The following is an 8241-nucleotide window of genomic DNA, read 5'->3' as shown; positions in this document are numbered from 1 at the left end:
TCTAAACTAGCCCAAACATGTTATTCAAAACCGATTTATTTCTCAACAATATATAGTATCACATTCTCTCAGTGTGGCAGAATACACAGCTAAACAGAGGCATTTCTAATTTTATCAGTTCAGACTGATACATGTGCTGGGATAGAAAGCATTTGCTGACTTTCCCTGTGCTATCTGATACTGGCAGTGCAAACACTTCCACATACATTTAATGTCGCAGTATCCAAGCAGCTATATTGACACAGAAGGAAGTATCACGACCAAAGGCCTTCCTTAATTACTCCCTTTTGCAAGCAGCCTTCTTTAAACTGCCCACAGCGTACTGCCACTACGCTTCTTCCTTCTCACACATATGCCATATGCGCGACACTTGCAGGTCCCCTTCAAACATTTAGCATCTGTTCCCATGAAAGGGTTCTAGAAGTAAGAGCTAGTGCTGGTCTGCACCTTCCCCTTGCCGCATGGAAGCCATACTGAACCAACCGCTCTACTCTGTATTTTTGTCACAGCTATGTCTGAGTCAAGGTTTTAAAAGGTTAAAAGTTTAGCTAAGAGTTGGAAGAAATTTGTATTGATTAAGATACAAAGTAGAAAAACAAAAAATAAGTTAATGATTATTAGATGCCTAAGCTAGAGCTAATGGATGTATTATTTACCATTATATTTTTGTTTTAAGTTTTGTTTATAGAAGTTTACAGAAAGAAACATAATAAATGAACTGTCATCAAAACAAATTGAAACTAATAAAACCAAGAACAGCACCTGGGTTTCATAATAATTAAAAGTAGGAGATGTTGGGCTGCACCAAGAGGTCATGAAGGCCTGCCAACAGTAAGAAGGTAAAAAGGTCACTGTGAGGAAGATATTCTTGACTTCATCTTTCAGGACCACTTACCCAATTCAAGACCACCGACCCAATTCAAGAGAGAAACTGTGCACACATGAAAGACTAATGATCTCATTTTAATACAAAGCAGAGAATGGGAGGTGCTGGGGTCATACATATGTAGAAGATGTAAAACTTTGAGTAATAAATAGAGAACAAACAACCTTGTACTTTGCTGGCATGTCTTTAGGAGGCTACTCCCATGCCGCCCGCTGGTGCCTGAATAAACATACCACTTTCTAACTTTAATTAGTTGAGGGTCTTTTGTCCATGGATATTGAGATTTAACGAATCATGTCTACCCTCCTGTTCTTTAGATCTCAATGATAACGATAAACAGAATGGTTTCCATTAAGGCTCGAATAGGAGTACATGCTAGCCTAGGAAGCTTTTGTTGACCTTTCTCCCTTCTGATTGAGAACCTGAATTCAGAAGGCAGCCGAGTGGCAGCCATGCTCCTCTTGCAGCCTGTGCACTGCGCATAGAGCCACGGTGCTCTGCAGGTATATTCTCAGCCTTGTATAACATCACGATCCTTCAATTCTCCTAGTACGCCAAAAATTCCATCTGCTTCTTCCACAGAATGTTGTGCCAGCACAGAAGTCTAGTGCACTGCTTCTGTGAAAACACATTAGTTCCATGTACTTTTCCTTCTCAGTTGTACATTCCATTACGTGCTGTCACTGTTATAGTCTGAATCTAAATGGTAATGTTTTCGGCTATGTTTCACACAGATAACTGGTCTAGGACAAGAAGCTTGCTTAGACCTTGCTCCTTAATGCTTGCAAACTTGTATTTGCACTATAATGGAGCTCTCTTTCCTTTAGAACCTGCAAACTGCAATCAGCTTATTGTGCTCTGCACTTTCCTTCTCACCATGTCATCACAACCTTTACAGATTGTAATGACTAAAGATCTTGATATACCTCTTGCACAGAAAATATTCCAGGATAAAAACATTCTCTTGATTATACCTTCTCATCAGCCAGATTGTGGTAGTTTGTTAAAAGGCTTGGAAATTGAAGGACTAGTTCAGGAATTGCTTCTCTTCTTGCACATATTGTTGAAACATCCTGCTACAAAGACATACCTAACAAATGCTCCTTTTCTTGCCCACCTTTGAGTATGAAAGTACATGGACACGCTGGTTTCTGCAAATTTGAAAGTGCCTGACCTTACCTGAAGCTGAGCAAAGGATTGCAGAGCAGCAGAATGCGATTGCAGTCATATGATGCAATAGGAAGTGGACTCCACTTTTGGAACAAAAACATGTTTCCTTGCATACAGGGCATGGTTTGAGCAAGCTTCTTGGTCCTGGCACATTTATTTTTATGAGCTAGAGCTGAAAGCTTTTCTGTTTATATTCAGACTACAAAGAGAAGCATGTAAATACGATGGCACATAAAACTGAGAAAGAAAGTGTATGGCACTGGGGTGTTTTCACAGAAATAGTGTGCTGGATTTCTTCTCTGTTGGCACATTGTTGTGTATAAGAGGTTGAAATTTCGCACTCTGGGAGAATGAAAACATAAGGCTGAGAACAAACACGGAGCACCATGGTTGTGAGTGTAGTGTACAGGCTGCAAGAGGAGCATTTCTGCCACTCAGGTGACTGTCTATGACCATTAGTTATGCTGGTACCTGTGCTGACCCCTTGTGGAAACAATTCCCTTTAGCTTTAGACTCTGAGATTCAGAAAATACTATGGCAGAAGATGCTGAGAAGGTAAGTACTTTGTGCACAAGTGTGTTACTGTGACTTACACGTGGCAAGGGGAAGGTGCAGAGCAGCACTGGCTTTTCTGTCTAGAACCTTTTTTATGGGAGAAGCTGAGTGACATGAAAAAGGGACATGCGAGAGTGAAAAATGTTGCGGTACATATATCTGCCAAGGAAGGTATAGAGCCACGTCGTATTGTGCGCACTTTAAAGACTGCAGAGAGAAGGGATAATTGAGGCCTTCTGTCCTGACACATACTTCTCTGTTGGACTCTGCAACACTGAAGGGGTATGAATTTGTCCATCTCCAGGCTGTGTGATGGAGTTCAATGGGTGTGAATTATGTGTAGAACAAGCAAACGCATTCTCAGCTGACACTGATTGTGAAGGAATTTTTGGCTGGACTTTCTCAATTCTGTCGATGGGCTTTGAATGAAGATTTAAAAACAGATGAGAGGGAACGAGCATACACTGATCTTGTGGTGTGTACTTGAAAAGCTATGAGGAGAAGGAATTATCCAGCAACTTTTAATTTCCTGGTACATGTATTCGTCTAGCTTCTTGTCCGGTCACCGATAACTGTGCAAGACATAGCCAAAAACTTCTCGCACAGAACACTGTGCCGGCGCAGCAGCTGTCCAGTGCACTGCTTCTGTGGCAACGTGCCCGTGCCATGCACTTTCCTTCTCAGCTCTATCAGTCTTGTAGTCTGACTTGAACTGGAGAAGTTTTCGGCTACGTCTCGCACAGTTATTGCTGACAGGACAAGAGGCGTGCCCCTTATGCACGGAAACTTGTATTTGCACCACAATCAAGTGGCAGTCCTCTTTCCTTTACAGTGTTGTGTGTGAGAGGTAGGTGGGCATTTCACACTCCGGGAGAATGAAAGCGTGCCTCTTCGGTAAGGCGAAGAATGAAGCTGCAGAACACCGTGCCTGTGTGTGTGCCAGGTACAGGCTGCAAGAGGAGCGAGGCTGCCACGCGCTTGCCTGCTGAATTCAAGTTAGCTAATGTTAAGGGCAAAGGCCTGTGACAGTTACCTGTGCCAGTACCTCTTCCTATCCGAGCCCTGTGTGGAAATACCTAGCTTTAGCTTTAGGCTCCGAGACTGAAACACTATAATAATGGCAGAAGACGCTGAGAAGGAAAGTACACAGCGCAGAAGTGTGCTTGGTGTGGCTGACATGTGGCAAGGGGAAGGTGCAGAGCAGCGCTGGCTTTTTCTTCCAGAGCCGGTTTTAAGGGAGCAGCTGCTGGATGCTTGCAAAGGAGCTGCCAGAGTGGGAACTGTGACGGCACGTATATGTGAGAAGGAAGGCACAGAGCTGCGGTGTGGTAGATGCAGTTTAACAGCTGCTATGAGAAGCGGGTGGTTTAGGAATGCCTTCTGTTTTGACCCTTGCTTCTCTGCGCAGATACAGCCGCTTGCACTCTGCAACACTGAAGGCGTATGAAAGTGCATCTCTCCAGGGTTGTGCAAGGGAGTTCGAGGGCTGCGAGTTCCATGTCGTGCCAGCAAGAGCATTCTCAGCTGACACTGATGGTGAACGAGCTTTCAGCTGGACTTTTGCAATCCCGTCTCCGGGCTTCGAATGGGACGTACCAGGAGCTGAGAAGGAATGCGCATAGACTGATGCTGAGGCGTGTAGCTGAAAAAGCTGTGAGGAGAAGGACTTATCTAGCAACTGCTGCTTTCCTGGCACGGGAATTCTTCTGGTGCCTGGATCATGGTGCAAATTAAGGCTTTTGAATGGAAAGGGGAAGTGTCTTGTGTGTGGCGTGTTGAACCTTGCTCGCCCAGAGACCTTTAGGATCCGCTGCCTTAAACAAGACGTCCTAGAAGAGAAGAGGCAGTGCTGGCCATCACGTTTCTTATGCAGCTTTGAACTGCACACCACACATTTGTACTAGGCTTCCTGATTACAGCTGCACGTGCTGTTAGGTTTTTGCTCCCTCCCTGACTCCAGCTCCACAGTTTTCATCTGGAAACAATAGAGCGGGTTTCACAGTCGCATCGAAGGAGAGCAACACCATGCGAGCTGGGGCTATGAGCTTTCTTTTCAAACTTAATGCATCATCACATTTTTCTTTCAGTCATGCAGCGCTCCTGAAGCTGAACCTACTTGATCAAGTGTAAATATCAGCCACAAAAAGGGCCTGCACAGCAAGCTGTTGCTGACTCCACAAGCAACACAGCCCCCGGAGTTATGCCCTTTCCTGCTCAGCTACGTGTCCCATCACTTTCCTGCGCTCTTGCAGAGCCCAGCTTCAAAACTTAGGACATCCAGCTCCTGTACCAAAGCGCCTAGAACAAAAAGTAAGTGCTGGCCTTCACCTTGGCCCCACAGCTTCTAAAGTGCAGCACGCACAGCCTTGTGCGCTCAGCTTTAAGCACCCTCACGCACTTTCAGTCTCACAGAGTCCAGTCGCAAAACTGGAAAGGTTCAGGAGCTGCTCCCACAGAAAAAGGTCCTAGAAGAAAAGGGCCATGCTAGAATTCCCTTTTCTTTTGCCGCCTACGAGCTGCACAGCAGACAATGAAACAATTCGTCTTCCTTCCCAGCCCCCTGCGCGATCACATTCTTTCAGTCTCGAAGAGCCGGCATCCACAACGGAGCTCTTACACTAACTGCTCCCACACTAACGGTGCCCCGAGAGCAAAGTGCTTGGCTTTTTCCTGAGCACCGCGAGCGCTCATAAAAATAACCACACGATGGTGCTGTTGACTTGCAAAAGAACGACCTGCACCTCGCCGAGCTCTAAATCACGCCAAGCTCCAAGCTGGCAACGTGGCTGCTCTCCAATCAACAGTGTCACGACAAAGAGAGACCGCTGATCTTCGCCTTCCAAGTGCAAATTCGTATTTGCACCACACTCAAAGGGCCACACGAATTAATCCTTCGCGCTATGTGGCGATCTGTTAATCCATTGCTTTTCCTATTTCACATGTTCCCCCTGTTCCCTGCCCTAGCCTTGGCCCCTCCCTCGGTTTCTCCCTATTGATTCCTGTACCCCAACCCCGCCTGGGGTCCACCCCGGGCCCTGACAAAACCCCCCCGCGCTCAGACCACGAGGTGTCTCTACCTCCGGAGATCACTGGGACCCGATGTGAGATTAAAATCCTCTTAACCCACGTGGGGAGACCCTTCTCTACCTCTTTTGTCATCACTGTGTTGTAATGCTGATAGCTGGCCAGAGCAAGATCGTGGGGCCGTCTGAAATGGACTACAGGATAATGACTGAGTCGCATTGCCCATGCGGACCCTCTGAGCTCTTAGGAAGCTACAGCCTGCTAAGCTAAACCTGGCGGTCACAACAGCACTAATAAATCTTTTCATTCTCGCAGAGTCTGGCTATAAAGTTGAAAACATTGGGCAAAACCACACCTCACAAAAGCACCAGCTGGGAAAGCTCTCGCCGCCTACAACTTCAGCCGAACCCATCCAATTGCAGCCATCCAAGAGAGGAATTATGAGCCCTTCTCAAAAGAAATGGCATCCCCTCCTCCTAAACAGACAACATCCAGGGGTTGATCCCATACAAAGGTGCCAGAAGACTGTTACTGGGTACTGCCTGCCCTGGACGCTGTGTCAGCTGCGCACCAAGACTGAGGATGGAGAGTGCTTACCTTGTCCAAAGCACGGGCATTGCCAGAATTTCAGAAGACCACCTCTGAGGAGTGGAAAACACATGCCAAATTAAATCCTTCAGGAGGCCACTTTAAAAAGATGGATGCCAACCTCATCACGTTACAAACTGAGATACTGCTTGCACAACAAATAACACTCCCTTAACCTTGTCTTGCCTTACAAACACACCCCACACCTTGCCTTGCCCTGTCCTGCCCTGCCTTGCCTTGCCCTGCATATCCCTGTCCTGCCTCTCCTTGCCTACCCCTTGCTTGCCTACCCCTTTCATGCCTTGCCTTGCCTTGCCTTGCCTTGCCACTCATCCCCCGCCTAACTTTCTTCCCTTTCTTCCCTGGCCTTGCCTTGCCTTTACTGCCCTGCCATTGACTTGACTTGTCTACCCATCACTGCACTTGTCTTCCTCTGCTCTGTCTTGCCTTCATCTTCTGGGCCTTCTCCTGCCTACCAATCCATGCATGGCCTTGGCTTGCCATTTTGACTGAACCTTGCTTTTCCTTGCCATTCCTCTCCATCCTCTGCCTTGTCTTGCCTCACCTACCCATGTCATACTTTGCAATGCCATCCATACCCATCCCCCGCCTTTAACTGCCTAACCCTCTCTTCCCAGATCTTGCCTCACTTTGTGTTCCTTGCTTTCCACTAGCCTTGCCTTTCCTATTCTTCTCTTACCTTGCCTTTGCCCCTCCTCCTGCTACGTCATAGCTTTGCCTTGCCTTTCCCTCCATTTCCTCCATTTGCCTTGCCTACCCTTACCTCACTATGCACACCGCAACCTTGCTTTGTCTTACCAACCCCTTCCTCGCCTTACCTTTCCTTTCCCACTCCTCCCTTGCCTTGATTTCCCCTCCCCTTTCTTAATTAGCACCACGATCCAGGCACCAGAAGAATTCCCGTGCCAGGAAAGCAGCAGTTGCTAGATAAGTCCTTCTCCTCACAGCTTTTTCAGCTACACGCCTCAGCATCAGTCTATGCGCATTCCTTCTCAGCTCCTGGTACGTCCCATTTGAAGCCCGGAGACGGGATTGCAAAAGTCCAGCTGAAAGCTCGTTCACCATCAGTGTCAGCTGAGAATGCTCTTGCTGGCACGACATGGAACTCGCAGCCCTCGAACTCCCTTGTACTTTCCTTCTCAGCGTCTTCTGCCATTATTATAGTGTTTCAGTCTCGGAGCCTAAAGCTAAAGCTAGGTTTTTCCACACAGGGCTCGGATAGGAAGAGGTACCAGCACAGGTAGCTGTCATGGACCTTTGACCTTAACATTAGCTAACTTGAATTCAGCAGGCAAGCGCGTGGCAGCCTCGTATTACCGCAGGCCTAGGGCTAGGGTATATCACTGTGTCCCACAGCCGTAGGGAGGAGGAGGAGAGAAGATCCAGCAGGCAGGAATTGTGCAGCAAGTTTGATTTATTTAACTATTTTACAAACTCTTTTAAAGACTTTTTTCTTTATAGTCTAATTGGACAAGGATCAGCCACCCCTTGGGGGTGACTGGCTAAAATCCTAAAACATCCATTGTCAAAATATTTTTCTACTGTACCATAAACAAGACTTTTCAAGGTTGCAGGTGGTTTGGTTGCTTACATAACTCTGCTACCTCTTCCGTGAGAGAGAAAAGTCTCTCACAGACTTAGAAAATAGCAAGAAAATCCTTGCTAGCAGCATTTTTGTATCTACAGCCTCGCTCCTCTTGCAGCCTGTACCTGGTGCACACACAAGCACGGTGTTCTGCAGCTTCATTCTTCGCCTTACCAAAGAGGCGCACTTTCATTCTCCCGGAGTGCGAAATGCCCGCCTACCTCTCACACACAACACTGTAAAGGAAAGAGGACTGATGTGGGAGTGTGTTTCTGTTTGGTTTAGTCCGGGTCTCCCCTTTGGATTTGTATTATTGTGATAACCTGGTTTGTACCCTCCCAGTTTCATGTTAATTGCCTTACTCTCCCTCCGTGTCTCCTCCCGGGCTCCTGCCAATCGCATTGGCACTCCT

The sequence above is a fragment of the Corvus brachyrhynchos genome, unplaced genomic scaffold (genome assembly GCF_000691975.1).
Source record: "Corvus brachyrhynchos isolate BGI_N302 unplaced genomic scaffold, ASM69197v1 scaffold220, whole genome shotgun sequence".
Lineage (NCBI taxonomy): Eukaryota > Metazoa > Chordata > Aves > Passeriformes > Corvidae > Corvus > Corvus brachyrhynchos.
This window is presented reverse-complemented; position numbering follows the sequence as displayed.